At 31.3% G+C, this 19,229-nt stretch overlaps 1 long non-coding RNA gene across 1 annotated transcript in view; it reads right to left on the reverse strand.

Annotated features, from left to right (window-relative positions):
• Positions 1 to 448: 448 nt before the first annotated feature.
• Positions 449 to 19,229, reverse strand: part of LOC138702212 (uncharacterized) — a 550,748-nt gene continuing 531,967 nt past the window's right edge. Inside the window, exons 4-5 of the long non-coding RNA XR_011332806.1 lie at positions 2,449 to 2,523; positions 449 to 509 (exon numbers count right to left, since the gene is read on the reverse strand). This is a non-coding gene — a long non-coding RNA (uncharacterized lncRNA). The remainder of the gene's footprint in view (positions 510 to 2,448; positions 2,524 to 19,229) is intronic.

Consider the following 19,229-nt stretch of genomic DNA (forward strand, 5'->3'; position numbering starts at 1 on the left):
TCACAGTTATTGGAAATGTATAAATTAAAATGGCTTAAATTCTTACCAGTAACTATACATTATTTATTAAATTCATAATAATAAAATATCATATAGTAACATATTCATTAACCTAATGTTTAGCCAAGTCTTCACAAGATTGTAAGCTATATGTTCGCATTTCCGCATTAATCAGTTAATAAATCAGACTATTTTAATATTAATTACGCTCTATATATCCAAAAAGAATCAATCGTTTAATTCATTAAAGTAAATTGCTGATCACTCGATTTCATATAGGCTTACTTAGTTTGGAGTTTTTGGGACTCCGTAATTTGTAATAAATATGGAAACATTAACATTTCGGAGCTTTGTGTCACTTTTGTAACGTAAGGCAGGAAAAAAATTATTTATCTATTAGAATCGCTATGTAAGGTGTTAGTATATAAATATTAGGAAGCCTTTTCTCTTCTTACCTTTCATGATGGTAGAGTATATGGGTTGCTCCGAATCGTTGAATATTTCTTTACCTGTAGCAAACAAGTTCTGCACATCAAACGTTTGAAACATTATCAGCGCAAATAAAAGTAAAATGTTATTGTATTATGTAACAGGTAAACGCACGGCAAGGAAAAAAATAATTCAAATTGTAATTTCTTCAGTTTTGTGTCCTCTACAAACGTAGGACTCAATATAATTTACCTTGCATATTTTAACTTTTGTATTCATTAATTTAACGATTAAAATTTACAATTTATACCATAAAATAAGCTCCCAGAAAATGCAGATGAAATACAAGACACATAAAAATATTTAAGAAATATTTCATTGTATATATGAATTTGACTATAAATTATGTACAGTACTAAACATAAATTACAGGCTACTTTATAATGCGATATATATTTATATTAATAAAATAAAATAAACAAATGATTAGTATTGCATTAATAATACATTTTAATATTCTTTTCGATATTACTATCACACCAAATGTAAACTTTTAAACATATCTCTCATAAAATACTCAATATGAGAAACTTAAGTTTGTCTTGATTTGTGATGGCTGATTTAATCTACAATGATATATTCGTGATGTCATTTATTGTTGCTAAATTTGGAAAGAAATTCACCAGCAGGTAATTTACAAATAGCTTATAAAGAATAACTGAAAGGCTAAGAGCCATAGTGGGCCAAGCGCCATTTATTAAAAACGGAGAAAGCAAGGGTTAAAGTTAGGTGAATATCATAGTTTAATGAAGATTGACACATCATTTAGTTTTAATGTGTATACTTTATGTTACTTACTATTTGTTTCCATATAATTATGGTAATAACTTCATTTTAACCCTTGTTTTCTACGATTTTAGTAAATGGCGCTTGGTTCACTATGGTTCTGAACCCTTCAATTGGGTTTCAGTTCCAAAAAATGTCGCGAAAAGTCGAAAGAGAAGAGAAGCCGAATGGTTGGTTAGTATGAAAACGAAAGAGATTTCAGTAACAGTGATTCTGGTAAATTTATCAGAACAGGTCGCTTGGTTAAATTTTATATTTCATTTTTATCTTTACTTTTAATACTCAGAAATAAGATTGCGTTATTGATTAATAAAAGTAATTATTTTTATAAAGTCTTCGTCTTAATTAATTTTGATATTATGACATATAGCTTTGTTATAAATACAACCTAGTTAATGATGTAATTCTTGCTATTTTAATTTTATTGCACGCGTGTCATAAAATGTCCTTTTGTGAACAATTTCGAGCAACAATTCTGGCGTACAAAAGAAAATTACCAACTCTTTTCACACTAAAGAAATATCACAATTGTCTATTTTACCTAAGCACGAAAAAAATATATTCATAAATTAAAAGAGTTCCATATACCATTATGACAGTGTGTTTCGTTAAGTCACGAATTTATTAAAATTGCGAGATAAAAATATAGTATATTTCACTAAATGTAAATCAGAATATATTCTTATGTATTAAATGAGAAAAATTATTACAAGTATTGCACTTATGCTTACGAGTATATAAATATAAAAATTTGATATTTTGCTTAAAATATAAATATATTATAGGGAAGATATGATATAACATGCACTAAATATTTAAATACAATTTACAAGTCGTTTTTGTATATGTGTGTGTGTGTGTATACATTTTTTTTCTGCCTATGGATAAGAAATTAAAGGAAAAATATATTAATTACGTGTAGTGAGTGAATTCATGTAACAAAGAACATTGTAAATTGTAATAGTCTAAATACAACAGTTCGCAGATCCATATTACTTGAGATTTCCAATTTACAAATTTAATTATGCGTACCTGTTCAGCACATAAAAGCTTGAAGTACTCAAGAAAATTAAATTCAATTATTACTAACGAAGGGAAAATAATAAGAGAATCAATACACATCTCAGAAAAAAAAAACATAAAATATACTTGCAATATGACGAGAGTACTTACATGAGCTGATGGATATTCCGCTTTCTTTTTCACATACCACAGATGTGCTCCTGATGAAAATTATGAATAAAATACCTGAAAAGAACAAACATTATTAATAATTGCAATACGCCTAGAGAACATTTGAGAAACTTTCTTAATTTATTACTGTTTAGTAAGTAAATAATGAAATTATTTTGTATTTTCATATGATTATTAAAAATTAATTGAAATGTTTCAATAAAATAGAAAATAATTTAGACATTTTAAATTACAATTATTATTATTATTATTATTATTATTATTATTATTATTATTATTATTATTATTATTATTATTATTATTATTATTATTATTACGGCCTCCAGAAATGAAGGGTAGCTGCGAATACATTGAATAAGCAGTCATGGACAACCGATAAGGGGTGGTCCTCCAGCTTGGGGATTGGGCGAAAGGCTAACAACCCATCATATCACAGTAAAAAAACAGCTTGTTACGAAATCTCAAAATAAGTCTCGGAATGAGACTGATTTCTGGCACGATCACAGCAAAGAAATAAGGTTATGAGATTTGGTACTTGGAATGAAAAGAGGTGGGATATGATGGTAGAGAGACTGGATTAATCTTGCTCAGGATAGGGACCGTTGGCGGGCTTATGTAAGGACGGCAATGAACCTGAGGTTCCTTAAAAGCCTTAAGTAAGTAAGAATTATTATTATTATTATTATTTTTATTATTATTATTATTATTATTATTATTATTATTATTATTATTATTGTACACTCAGAAATAAGTAGTTTGAGTGGTATCGTAATTCTAACATTTATACTAAATTTATCTTTTTTTTTAGTATAACACTTTCCTCTCCTTTGACAATCTGCTAAATATCCCTTATCTTTATTTTTAATTTTCGATAGCGTTTTATAATAAATGCTTATAATAAACACATTTATAAATTTTAGGCACACTACTTTTACGAATTAATATATATTTTTTGGAGCATTTATTCATTTTTTTAAACTATTGTGACATGTATTAACTTCACCAAGTTTTGCATTTCCTGGAATGTTCCAAGTATGGTGTTTCTTATAATGTTAAGGATATAACTGCAGTTTAAAAATTAACTCATATCTTATATGAGATTCAATTCAAAACGCAGTATATTAAAATTAGATCAGTCCAAAATTACCAAAACTTAATCATTACATTCCTAAGTTTGGATGAGTAACTAAACTGAGTGCTAAAATATAGGCCTAACTGCTTAGTGCTCATATGTTAAAAAGTAGCAACGCAGTTAGAATGTTACAGATATTAATTGTATTGTGTTTACAGATTTGTGTAAAGACGGAAAGCAAAGAAACATTGATTCGAAATGCATATTATTTACCTACTTGACCGTCAGATGCGGCGAGCAACCTCGAGTTTTATTGTCGCAACATCCGCCAATGTATGAAATAAACTTCCGTCATTCGAGGGTGCGAATTTGTTTCCTATTCAAAAATTCAAGTTTAACGAAAGTATTTGTATTGTCGGTTATGATAATTTTCTGCAATTTTGATACACCATGGTTTGATAATATTTTTTTGAATTGCATGCTTATAATATGGTTGTTATGCGGAGTGTTTTCAGCAAGAAAGTAACATAATTATAGGGAATTGTAAAACATTCTCTGGTGTTAAAAATTCAAGCAGGTAAGCCCTTCACAGCTTTATGTGAGATTTTGATCTTTCACGGTGATTGTGCTTACTTACTTACTTACTTACTTAGAAGTAGAATTCTATTTTTTAAACTATGTGTTCAAATTGATGTACAGTAGATATGTGAGAAAGCAATGGTTAGTTGTTTGATAAAGGTGTAGACTGAACATTTTTCAATGTTAATAACGAAAAATGAACTAACGATGTTTGAAAGATTGGTTCTAGGGGAGAGTTAGCCAAAACAAGATACTTAGCGCGGAATAGCTAATATCTTCCAGATCACAGAGAGGAATAAGAAACAATTATAGTTTATGAGTCCCTTAAGGAATATAATTTAATAAGTGATTTGGAAATTTGCTCTGTACCGAAATGCTTAAGAGGAAAATAATGTTTATTGAAAATTGTGCAAGTGCCCCGTTTTGCCAAACTGGTTGGATAAAATGAGACAGTTATATAAGTCCATTGAAATTGTTGTAATATTAATGAATAAGTCACAAAAATTGCACACAAACATGAGTATGAACAAAACAAAAATTATTTCCATGTCAATTTGTACATTACATTGCTATTAATTATTATAAATATTATAATTATTGAAATTGAGAACTGTTCATTTACAAAAATGGCATGTGAATTCATCAAAATCTTCTGGATATATGCCACTACACTCCTCGTGAGTCCACTTTTGACATAGGACACACTGGATTCACCACTCTTCCAATTTTGAATTGGAATAGAGCTCGTTGCAATAAATACATGCCTCATCTTTGTCCTCGTTTTCCACTATCTCAGAGCTGCTTAAGGGATCAGTGGGCCTAACTTTTCTTGAATTGCTTTTCGACTCATTTTTTTTGTGCAGAAAAAAACTTATTGCCACACTTAATTAGGCCTACTGCCGATTTCTTAAAGTTTAATTTTTTACAATTTTTGCTGCCTTGCTTCCACAGCTACTGCAAGCTCATTCTTGTAAGGTGAAGAGGTTAATATTGCTGCCTTGCCTCGTCTTCAATCATTATTTGTTGATTCTACCTTATACGTAGCTTGGAGAAATTTCTATAATAAGAAACACTATCCCGTTTTGTCAGACCACGTGTTGAAATTTTAAATATGAAGCATCGATAGATATGAAGAAAGATATCGAATTCAACTGAACTACAATTGAAGACAACTATAGAATTATTTGAAACACTTATCCATTAGCTGTTGAATTTCAGTGCCTCGTTATGAACACCTTAAAATGAAGGAAATATCGTAGGAAACACGGCGTTTTCTAAATTCCGATCCACACAACACACACACGAAGAAATGCTCATAAAGTAATGACTGCTCAGGGAAGAGCTTGCGTATAGGAAGGGAGTACATGCCTCATTTGAAAAGTGGCAGCATATTCCTACGAAATAAATGTGGTTTCCTGTTTTAGCCAACTCTCCCCTATGTTGTTAAGTTGCATTATTTTCAAGTATAATCAAATTCCAAGAGATCGCCTACGTTCAGTCCGGTGACTGTCGACCTTTCATGTCTTGTGCAATAATACCTTCAAGATAAAATGTAAATTAACTTTCGGAATATTTGAGATACAAAGTCTCGACAGATGATAAAGACTCCAATATTATTCTTCTCAACATTTTCGCCGTGTAAATCTAAAATATATTGACAATAGTCTCGTGCACACGGGAAACACGTAAGCAATGTTAAATAAATATTAACAAGTGTCTATTAGCATACGGGAAGTTATTTTGCTCATTAACATTGCTTAGTAGCTGGTAACAATTTTTTAATGTTAATTTGTTTGGTTTTTTTTGTAAATTCTAGGATTTGTTTTACTTACAGGATGTTTAAATTACATATACATTTATTAAAAATACATATTAAATATATTAAACATTATATACATTAAACGAAACTTAACGTATTAAATGCATTAACAACACTGAACATACGAAATATTAAAATAAAAACTTAAATGTATTTACACCAGTATGAGCAACGCTCGTGATCGGGGGTCCAATACTATTGTATTTAGTCAGATATAATGAATAAAACAAAATAAATTACTGTTCACGTTGTGGCAATGTAATTTTGATGGTGGAATATGTAAGGAGTTTCGAAGATTTCGTGATAGGAATTAAAAATGATGGGTACCCCACGCACAAACAAATTCTGGTGATTACTCCAACAGTACTTTTTCGGGGAAATCTCGTAAGAAGATTCTGAGAATGAGTGCAAATCAATAGTAGCATTTCCTATAATTAAGATCAACTTCATTTTGTTCAAGGTGAATCTCCTAGATTTCTCACTCGACAAAACGACCGACTGTGAATGTAACAATCAAGCGGGAGTTGACGCTACAGCCACAGACGGGCGATTGAAAGACCCGCACTGAAGTTGATAAACAGTCGCCACTTCTTACTTAAATTGAGGACCGTTTTCACAAAACTCAACAAACCCCACTTTAAAAATTTTACACGAAACTTTTTTTTAGTTTATTCTCAGACCTTTGATATTGTAATTCTGAAAAAACAGATATTTTTCCTCTTTCAGAGATGCATTAATTGATATAAAGTGCAACTATTATTGTTATCTTATTTATCTGGAATAAAAAATATGACAAAAGTTAAGAATTTCACAAAACTCAACATATCCACTTTTTTAAATGCACATACCTTAAAATGTTTAATTTTTTTCATTCGCAGCTGGTAAAATCCTCATCAAAATCATTAATACGTACTTCAAAATAATTCTTAAGTACTGTTGAATTAAAAAAAAACAGTTAAATGAACACAATGAAACCTAATTTCAAGCCTTTTTTATTTTATTTTATTTTTGTATTTTTTCAAAATTTGTTATTGAATTACTGGAACTTTTTATTTGCATCAATTAAATCTGTCGTCGATTTGCAAAAGGGAACATGTCCAAAATGACAAAGTGTTGGTAAATCACAAAAAAAAACATAACAGTCTTAAAAATTAAAATGTTCATGGATCCATAGTGATCTAATTAGAAAAATATATATGAATATTTTAATTTATTAACTTAATTACAGTTTTTGCGATTTTCCAACACTTTGTTATTTTGGACATGTCCTCATTTGCAAATCGACGACAGAAATATTTTTATTTGTGCAATACATTACACAAATCATTGAAATTCAAAATTGTGCATAATCTCAGTGCAATGGTTCATAATAATCCATTCTATTATCAGAATAAATTTCTTCTGTACATAACACTTCACATGATTCTTGCAAGTTTTTTTGTACGTAAGTACCCCTATTTCTGACATTTTAAACGGTAATTTGACTTTTATAATATTTTATGCCATCGATTTTAAATCCTAAGTATGTCAGTTTTTGCCCAAAACTTTTACGTCCCCAAAAATTGCCATAATTTCATAATACTCTGATGGCAATGTGATGTATTGATGTGTTCTCAGCTCTTTTTGTATCAATCGAAACACATTGTTCGGAGGTCAAGGATAGGAAAGAAATGTTTAATTTCTTTAAAAAGTTCAGAGCTTTCTAGATAACCAACAAGCATAGCTATCATTATGCAATTTTTATTCTGAGACCCACAAGAATCTGAAAACAATTTAAGAGTTAAATTTCAGAATTTTTCTGTGAGTAAACATTTTTTCTAAATTACCTATGTCATCCTTCAATGTCGTAATAACATATCTGCCACTTTTCTAAACGTAGGCCTACTGGGAAATCTTCTCCATTTTCATCCCTTTCGAAATATGAATAGAACAAATCTTTCTACCTTTTTGAAATCCTTCTACGCCGTTTAGGTAGATCAACTTTCATATGTCTTAGCAAAAAAATTATCCTATTCAACTGTTGTGCTATTTTTGTATAAATTGTCTCGAAAATTAACCCTTAAATTCGCAAAGTATCCCATAGGATACAACAGGTTAATAGGCTATATGCTATAATTTTAATAGAACAATAGAGAAAAAATTGGTAGGAAAATTAAAATTTCACAATACTATAATATTGTACAACATATAAAATATGGTCATTGCGATAGTTGTTTTCTTTACAGTCCGACACGGTTTAATAAACTAGTGTGAGAAATGAAGCTTTGCCAATTTAAGGGTTAATTAGCTCATTTGAACAGAAAAAACCTGCAGCACGTTTTCTTTTTTCCCTGTTCTCAATGATTACCATCTAATTTGGATGAATGTCGTTATTTTTAGGCGCTACTGTATATTTCTTACTCATAGATTAACGTACACTGCATTTACTCTTTTTGCCCCTTTCAGTAGCTTGAACGGATTTTGAATACTCAGGATTCTTATCCAATTTTCATCACTACTAACAATACATGCACTTACAACAGCGGCCAGATATATACTGAATTAACGCAGGAAACAATAATATATAATATAATATTTGAGCTTCGAAATGTCACTGTTGTCAAAATGCAAATGTATTACATTGTTGTAAATATATAGTGTGAAATGTTGAGTTAGAGGATATGTTGAGTTTTGTAAAAATTTAAGAACTGGAGATGTTGAGTTTTGTGATATTATGAGCACTGCATCATTTTACTCAAATTGACTAGAATCCGTCAAAACCCGCAATCAAAAAAAATAAATAAATAAATAAGGCGTTTGTTGAGTTTTGTTATAACGGTCCTCAATTCGTGTGTTATACTGTACTGTATATGTTGTGAGCATTGTGATTAAATGCTATATTTTAGATTATATTCCATAACTATAGCATCTGAGTCACCACGGTCGTTTGCATTACTTGTGCTATTTCTCATGGACAACTACTTTCTTCTTCTTCTGCCTGCAGTTTGTAACCTCATTCTGACTTCGTCCTGTTTCGGATATAAGAAATTCGTCAATTTTCTCTGGACAATTCATATGTCTCTACTTTGGCTTGAATCTTGAAACTTCTTTCAGGAGTCAATTAACTTGTATTCTCAATATGTTTGATTCTATTCCTTCTTTCTTATATTTGTTTTGTTCAAATATAATAATTTTATTTATCTTCAGTCAATACAACCATTTGAGGTAGAAATAAACAATGAAATCAATAAAGTCCATTATAGAACCAATAACGGAAATCAATAAAAATTATCATGGAATATTCTAGTGCTATTTGATATCGTATTTTCTTTCATTACATTTACTAGGAATTGGTTCCAAACTACCAGTAACAGATATTTTATGTCTTCAATTTATGCGCTAAACCATACCTTGTAGCCGATAATATTCTAGTACAATAAAAGCACGCGTATAACAAAATAAATATAAAGGCAACAATGTTAAAGTTCACAGCTCAAATTATAGTAACAATTTTATTATCATTGTTTTATTGTAATAAATTGTAATAATTCATAGATATTTACTTATATTTTACTTGAAGCGACCAAATTTAATTTTAGCTATATATGTAGGACTATCAAAGAAAATAGAACTCACAATTTTAATCCCAATAAGCAACCATATACCTCACTTTATTCCAATATGCTTTATCAGATAAATTGACAGTACTATTTCTACTACTACTACTACTACTACTACTACTACTACTACTAATAATAATAATAATAATAATAATAATAATAATAATAACAATAATAATAATAATAATAATAATAATAATAATAATAATAATAATAATATGCTCATGTATATTTCAAATACGACCCTACACTGGATATTCAATGGGTATGTTGTCAGCAATCATCACATGTTTCTATAAACTTATTCAAGTCACTTAAGATTTTTCAAGCGTTGTAAATATCCTGTGTTGGGCAAATAGTAGGGATTTTTATGTTACTTTTTGCATTTACATAGTTAAAGTTTTATTGATTAAAATACTAGTAATAATTTTATTATTACTGTTACAAGAGTTTAAAAGTTTCAAGCTGTGGTTCTATCATTAAATGTTAGGATACAGCTTATCCAATGCTATTATCCTTTTGATTCTGAGACATTTATTGTTTTATTTTTAAAGTTCAATATAATTCTACACTTCAAAAAAATGTCACTAGCATGAGGAAAAACACTGAAAAATTCTACAGGTTACAGTGTGGACACAAATGCAGGAATATTATACTACACTTCGGGTCACATATATTTTATATCATAATCATGTAAGAAGTATGGTGTAGTACACTATATCTCAGGACTCAGGAGGATATGGAATAAGTGGAGTCTTTGTCAATATTATTTAGAAAGTTTAGAATATTTAACAACAAAAGAGGAAGCCCGTGTTCCATTCGTAATTACGGGGAATTAACCAGGAGGTTTAAGGAAACTGGCTCTGCTACAGATAATATATCTGGAAGACCAGAAGTGATCAATGATGTCACTGTTGATGTGCTTCAGTCAAGTAATTAAATAGGTAGAACCAATATTACGGAATTAGTAGTCCCAGTTATCAAGGAATCTGCAAATGAAGTATGGCTCAGTTTGAACAATTCTAAGAGAACATCTTAATCGAGACTCTTATATACTAAAATCAGTGTTTACACTCGAAGAAAATGACGAGCAGAAAAGATATAATTTTGCTTTATTTGTGCTAGCACAGATTGAACTAAACAATAATTGATTAGACAAAGTTTCCTGGGCAGACGAAGCACACTTCTTTTTTAATGTTGGAGCTGGTACATTTAATTGTAGAATATGGTCTGGAAGTGACCATTACGATTTATTTCAGCAAGGTCTTCATGACTTGCAAATAACTGTATGGTGTGGTTTCATTTCGCAATTTACCAATTATGCACATTTCCTCGTAGAAGACAACAGTGCAATATAGAGACTGTCAAAGCAAACAGGAAGCGCTATTACTTTGTGCTGCAGAACTTTATCACCGCTGGATTGAGGAATCGTGCAAAACATAATTTTTGTCAAGATGGCAAACTGCCTCACGTGTACACCCTTGCTAAACAATTACTTATTATCAATAGGCACTTTCCAATAGGCCTAATATGGCCTCCACGACTTCCATATCTTAATTCGGTCGACATTTCGTTAAAGAACAAGTTTTACAAAATCTTAAAAATGCTATCTCGCAAAAAATTGGAAATATTCCAAGATATTTTCTGCAAAATGCTGTGCATGCTGTCGCAGAAAAAAGAGTGTTTGTTGAATAAAAGAACGACGGACATATTGCCAATATTTTGTAAAATACAAATCCCATTGTTGCCCAACATAGTGATGTTTCGTTGTTTTATTTGAGATAGGGTAAACTAGGGTCTGTTGGACAGTCGGGAATGTTGGACACTCTGTACTTTAACGTGTTACCACGCCACTTGTGGGCACCACATTCAGCTAGAAGTCAATGATGGAAGTAGCCACGAGTGGGGCGACTTCCGTCATTGACTTCTAGCAGAATGTGGTGCTCACAAGTGGCGTGGTAACACGTTAAAGTACAGAGTGTCCAACATTCCCGACTCTCCAACAGACCCTAGTTTACCCTATTATATATAAGTATAATGCTTTAAATTTTAAGTGACTTTGAATGGTCTTGTACTTTAATTCTTATAAAATTTATTTAATTTATAAATTAGCAGAACGTAATGAAATGTTACCTTGATATGGACAAGCAAATCTCTGAACTAAAAATACGAAACATAATACCCACAATTACTCATTATACAAACAATATTACTGTATTATTAAAATTATACACAGTAACAGTTAAAGTTTTCTTGGTTCACTAAGTAATATTAACGTATATAACAAAGTGACGAACGGAAAAAAAAACGTAAATAATTTTTTAGAAACTGTCACAGAAATCTATTAAAATCCAGTGATAATAGCCGTGTAACAATAACTAGCAGTGCTTGTTGATAATCAACGGGAAATTCGCCACATGACATGATATGACATTCAGCTGTAGAATAAATTAAAAAATAAGCGAATTCTTACATTACAATTTAAAAGGCCAGTATAATTCATTTCATAAATTGAGTGAAAATATTTGTAGGTAATCTCATTGTATTCTATATTGTGTAGACTATTGTGCATCTAGACATAAGACACAACTTTTTAACCTAATATTGTAGCCATACATAGTTCATGTAGAGACACTTACAGCTTTCCCCTTGGAACGACTGTAGAATGCAGGTAAGTAAGTAACTAAACACTGTGCCGCAACGTTACGAGAAATGAAGGCAAACTGTACAGAGAAGTTTGTAATCATTCCAGGAAAAATACCTCCCTTTCATTCACTGATTATTTGTGTGCAAGAGAAAATACAATTTTTTGGCCCAGAGAAATATATGTCCTTTTTAGATTAAACGTGTTACTCAACTTAACTTTGATATTTTGTAATTACATCTAAGCTAGTGAAAGTCTTTGGTCCAACGATAATTATTCGGAATATTTTGCATTGCCTCTTTACTGATATTCACTTGTTTCTCCTTTCTTTTGGTTAGAGGTTCGACAAGGAACGGTCACCAATTCTCAAATAGTTCGCTTACCTGTACTCTAAAGTTTAGTTTTCACCTTTTAGTTTATCGTTTTACTTACTTACTTATCTACTTACAAATGGATTTTATAGAACCCGGAAGTTCAATGTCGCTCTCATATAAGCCCGCCATCGGTCCCTATTATGAGCAAGATTAATCTAGTCCTTAGCATCATATCCCAACTCCCACAAGGTAATTTTAATATTATTCTCCCATCTACGTCTCGGCTTCCGCAAAGGTCTCTTTCCCCCCAGGTATTCCAACAAACACTCCACATGCATTTCTGGATTCGCCCATACGTGCTACATGCCCTGCCCTTCTCAAACGTCTGGATTTAATGTTTCTAATTATGTTACGTGAAGAAAACAATGCTTGTAGTTCTGCGTTCTGTAACGTCCTCCATTCTCCTATAACTTAATTCCTCTTAGCTTCAAATATTTTCCTGAACACCTTATTCTCAAACACCTTTAACCTGTATTCCTCTCTCAAATTAAGTGTTCAATTTTCACAACCGTGACGTAATATAACTGTTTTATAAATTCTAAGTTTCAGTATTTTTGAAAGCATACTGGGTGACAAAAGCTTCTGAACCGAATAATAGCAGACATTTTCGATATTTATTCTGCTTATAATTTTCTCTCGACTATCATTATATTTGTTACTGTTGCTCCATGGTATTTTAATTTTTTCACCTTCTCAAAGGATAAATTTCCAATTTTTATTTTTCCATTTCGCATTATGTTCTGGTCACGAGATATAATCATAAACTTGTTTTTTTTCGGAATTTATTTCCAAACCTACCTCATTACTTGCTTCAATTAAAATGTCCGTGTTTTCCTTAATAGTTTGTGGATTTTCTCCAAACATATTCACGTCATCCGCATAAACAAGCAGCTGATGTAACCCGTTCAATTCCAAAACCTTCTCTGTCCTTTTAAATGATGGAAGTAACACCTTCGCATATTGAATGCGTACATTATCTCATAAATCCACAATATAAAGGCAGGTCCATACACTACTGGTATATTTTTATTTTTGGTCCTTACATTCCACAAATTCTATATCTTTGACTTTGAGTAGTTCAGGGTACACAAAATTCGAAGTGAAAATACCTTTATGATCCTTCATCGTTGTTTTTCACATCTGCTATATGTTTCTGAAAGATTGGAATTGCATTTCAGTAAACATGAAATATCTTCAAAAGTTAAAAACATGAAAAGTTTGGAAGATATTGATACATAAAAAACTTGTATTAACTATACGTAATTCTTCAAACAATCACTGAAACGAAGATTCCAAAAGACTGCTTATCCATTCCCAACTTAACACAAAAAATATATAATAATATCGATCTGTATTTCGGTATCATTGATTATATTCTTGCATTAACCATTGGATTTAAGTTTAGTGTTTTGTGCTCAGGATATCCCACTTTTAAGTAGGTCTATTGCTTGACTAAATAACTAAATATTATCGTATCCAAGTGTAAATGAGAGGTTATTTCAGGAACATTAAGTTACAGTTAGAAGATGTGCTCGAAGTGTCTCCTCTCTTCCTGGAGACACAATCTTGCCCGTTGCACCATCTTGTGAGATTCACGCCTCAACATATCTAGGTCGGTATTGTTTATTTCGGCTGTCATGTTTCTCCGGAGATCTTAGAGGTTCGTGATCTGTTTCTGTAGACTCTTTCCTTGAGATATCCCACAGAAAATAATACGCTAAAGTCAAGTCTGGTGACCTTGGAGGCCTCAATCATTTAGAGATAACACAGTCCTAGATGAAGTCGCTGATGTGTGCCATGGATTCATTTACGGATGTGGCATATAGTTCCATCATGTTGAAATTATCCATGCGTAAGTTCGATGTTATCTAGTTCCTCCACGAAGTCTGTGAAAATGTTCTTATACACATCGGTATTTACAATTTCTCCAAAGAAAATTGGTCAAGTGATCTTGAGACCAGATATTGCACACCACACACCAATATTTTCTGGATGAAATATCTCATGGTACACATGAGAATTTTCTGATGCCCATATTCTTATGTTTGAGAACTTACATAGCCTGGGAAATGAATGGTTATGTAATAACAATAAACATTGTAAAAATGCCATCTGTTAATATCCACTGAAACTCCTAATTTCGTGCATAATATCAATTTAATTACAATAAAATTTAAAATTCATCTATGGGAGCAGATTTGTGGCTAATAAAAGAGTGGAATATCCTTCTCTCTCTCTCTCTAATATATATATATATATATATATATATATATATATATACACGCACGCACACACACACACACACACGTGGCTTTCTCGAACTTCCCTGAATTTGAATGCCTACGAAAGAAGACCAAAGACACAGAGAAGTATTTATACTTTTTATTGGGAAGTTGAACTCAAATATTTTCATCACAACGTCGGCTTACTTCTAAAAACCTTTAAGTTCAATTTTTAGGAATATCGAAATCTGCGTATGTTTTTAGAATGCGTCTGCTGGTAACATCTCGTAAGTATGCAAATGTTTCTATATTTTATATATAACAAATGCATAACAGTTAGGCTATTAACTGGGGTATAAAAATAACAAGTTATTTTGCTCTTTTGTGCAATTTCCTGAAATGTGTTTACGAGGTTTTAAAAGTAAGCCAACGATAAGTGAATGACACTGGTTATTGTTGTATGTCGATATGGGAATTACGCAACATAGGAATAATAATTACCCCTGTAAGGTGCAAACTTTTGAAGAAATCAAGTCAACCGACAAATCTCAGTGGTAAAAATTTTCAGTTGAGATCCTAAAGCACATTAACGAAAACCACGATTTTTTAGTCAAGTTGCGTTTGCTGATGAGGTAACTTTCTAGTTGTTTGGGAAAGTTAACTGCATAATTTCCGAATATGGGACTCTCAAGGTCTTCGTATAATCTCGGTGCCTATTCCAGACTGTTCCACACTAAGTGTATGGTGTGGTCTTATGCAGGATATGATAATAATGGGACTTCTCTCTAGACATGATAGAAGAATACATATATCCACAGATTTCACATAAAAAGCTCAACATAATGTTCCAACAAGATGTAGTACCGTCTTACTGGAGTATCATTGTGCATACAACAGTGGACAACACTTTTATGAACCGTTGGATTTTTTTTGGTTATTTTACGACGCTATATCAACATCTAGGTTATTTAGAGTCTGAATGAAATGATGGTGATAATGCCAGTGAAATGAGTCCGGGGTCCAGCATCGAAAGTTACCTAGCATTTGCTCGTATTGGGTTGAGGGAAAACCCCGGAAAAAACCTCAACCAGGTAACTTGTCCCGACCGGGATTCGAACCCGGGCCACCTGGTTTCGCGGCCAGACGCGCTGACCTTACTCCACAGGTGTGGACACCGTTGGATTGAACGCGACGATATAACAGCATGGCCTGCACGTCCTCCCGACATTACTCCGTTACATATTTGTGTTTTGGTGCTATATCAAGGATACTGTGAACCGATTGCAGAAACAATTACCGATTTTAAGTCTTAGACACTGTTTAACTAAACAGCGTCAATGTTATGCACGAATTTTCGTTGCTTAAACAATGTTCAGCTTATGTTTAGTAAGATAACGTTTCAGTTAAGACGTCAGCTGGAAAGAAACAGTGTAGCCTAGAGTATCTTGCGTTTACACTCTTTGCCGATTAACAATAGAAATTCTTCATTAATGAGGGTAACAAATGTAAATAAATTGACTTACGACACACACCCCATTGCTAAACGTGTAGAGAAATTTTCAATGGAAGAAAAGACCGTCTTATCGGACACAGTGCAAAATTATGTCAAGAACAAAGCGTACAACAGTGACATTTTAGAGAAAGAGAAAGCAGCGTGGCGAAAAATAACTGATGGTTTCAATAGCAGTTTTACGCAAAATACGCCACGTTACAAGAAATTTTGTTATTTTATTCACAAGGATAAGAATTAGGCTGCTCAGTGTGAGATACTAAAACCTGTGGAATAAACATAGACATGTAAAATTGACTGTTAAGTGAATAGGTGTATAGTAAATAACTTCAGAAGAAGTTGTAGTGTGATAGGTAATTGGCAATCTGTTTTTAAGTATGGTAATGACCTTACACATTAATAAACTATTAATTTTGTTATATTTTATGCTATTAAATCCATGGGAATTTCGCATAACTTACATATTTATTTCTTATTTTTCTTACGATCTTCCTTTTTTACCTACAACAAATCTGACAACTCTAGTCTCTGCACAACAATATAATTAATGTGCTCCATTGAAATCATACTGATAAGCTAGTGTCTTATATGAGATTGAGGTTAAACGTGTTAATGTATTTAATTTATTTAACTAGCTAGCTAGCTAGCTAGTGAGTACAATTTAAAATTATAAAACAAAAATGTTTCTAGCCACTACCGTAAGAGCCAGGCTCGTGTACGGTGTGGTCTTAGCCAATAATATAACATAAAATTTACAGGGATAGTTTACTAAATACAGTAAGTAACTTAGTTCAAAACAATAAATAACACAAAAGAGCAGAAAGAAGAAAAAAGAGAAAAAGAAAAAAAAAACACATTTAATATAAATTGACAATCAGAGAGAAGCCCGTGATATTCAATAAAAACATGAATATAGTCGACAGAAATAAAAGGTAAAAAATACATACACTTGTTAATATCATGAATAATTTTATAAATTTCTTTTTTAAAGCTTCAATTTTAAAATATTTCAAATTTGGAAAATGGTTTGTAATTATATTATAAAGTCTTAGGCCGAAACTAACCCTATGTTTAAGTGCTGCACTTGTATAACATTTAGGCTCAATTAATGGGAAAGTAAACTTTTGTCTTCGAGTACGATATTCATGTCGATTAGATTTATATTTTATTTGATTTCTGTGGTAGTAAGTTAGTAAACTATATTTATAAATTTCTTCAATAGTTAATACTTTAAAATCTGTATAAATTAAATTTGTTGGGTAATCCATATTTTTGATTAGACAAATTTTTATTAATCTTCTGTGTAATAAAATTAATGGATTAAGTACAGATGATGCTACTCCACCCCAATTTATTACAGCATATTGTACTAATGATTGCACTAAAGCTAAAAATATTATTCTCAATACCTCCTTAGTGATAAAAATTCGAAATATTATAAATTTATAAATTGTCTTTCTTATACTTGCACACAAAAAATCAATTTGTTTATCCCAATGTAAATGTTGATCTATAATAATTCCTAAATATTTGACTTGTGTGGAAGGTGTTAGATGTGGGCAATTACAATAATTTTATTATTTGTTAATTGATTACATTATGTATTACTAAGTGATAATTATTCAAAGGTGGAGGTAAACTTTTCGTTGTTAAAGAAAATGGAATATAGGTAGTTTTATTAGTATATAAGGACAGGAGATTAGAATCAAGCCAATTTTTCACTACGTTAATTCCATTGCTAGCATTTATACTTGTCGTTGTTTAACCTTAAACAATGTCTAAATAGGCCTATTGTTTTCTTAAATCGGCACTGTGTATTCCACCAAGGAGACTAACCTCAACAACTTACGTGATCACATTGTGCAAGCAGTAGCAACTATTACGCCAGATAAATTATGCTACAGAAAACCTGGACTAAAATTGAATATAGTTCGGATATATTTTGTGCTACCGAGGGGACTCGTGTAGAAATCTGCTACTGATATCAATATGTTTACAAGTTAGTTTCAGTGAATAATTTATCTATTTTTATTTATATGACTTAGCGAATAGTCAAGTTTTATTAATAATTTTCCTTACTGGACAAGCATTTTCAACTTGATCGCCATCAGCAGGTCCTGTTATGTAAATATTTTCATTTATGAACATACAAATTTTGAAACTACTCTCTTAAATAAAATGATATAAATGTCTACAATTCTATTTAAGAGATTAGTTTCAATGTTTGTATAACATTTTACAATATTATATATAATATAATATTGTAAAATTTTATCTTCATTGTCGAGAATGTCGTGTAAATTAACTTGAATGACAACTTAAAAATGCCAACTATAAAATCGCTTAAATTAAAGAATGCATAAGAAGAGCTGACATACGAAACGAGCTTCATACTCGATATTAAATTTAATGAAAACTATAAATATTTCATCTATCTTCAAATACTCTTAAGTCAGTAAGGTACTTAAAAGTACTACTAGAAGAGATAAATGGAAATATGTTATGGAGAACAAAAGCAAACGGATGATAAAAGAAGGATAGCCCTAATCATATGATAAAAACAACAACGTACATAGCCTAATATCCACTGTACTCTAAGATATTAGACTATAATTTATTCGGATAATTGTTGGGTTTATATTTTTTAAATAAGTAGTTAAGAGTAATAAACTAACAATTAAATTTTGAAACGTGATAATGTATTTTAATAAACAATTTCTTTAAGGAATCTTCCAATGGTCTTCTAACTGAAGTCTTCTAATTCATTTGGAATCTTCCTGTTTAGTACAATTTAGCCAAGTCGGCTATCGTTTAGCGTCAGGTTTCCTGCAGGTAAGAAGGTGGTCCGCATTCATTGTTGTCCCTGACTGTCGTCAGAGATTACACTCCTCAGAAGTGAAGATCTTTATTTTGCAGAGTGAGCTGCTGAGAGTCATAACCT

Source organism: Periplaneta americana, chromosome 6 (genome assembly GCF_040183065.1).
Source record: "Periplaneta americana isolate PAMFEO1 chromosome 6, P.americana_PAMFEO1_priV1, whole genome shotgun sequence".
Classification (NCBI taxonomy): Eukaryota; Metazoa; Arthropoda; class Insecta; order Blattodea; family Blattidae; genus Periplaneta; species Periplaneta americana.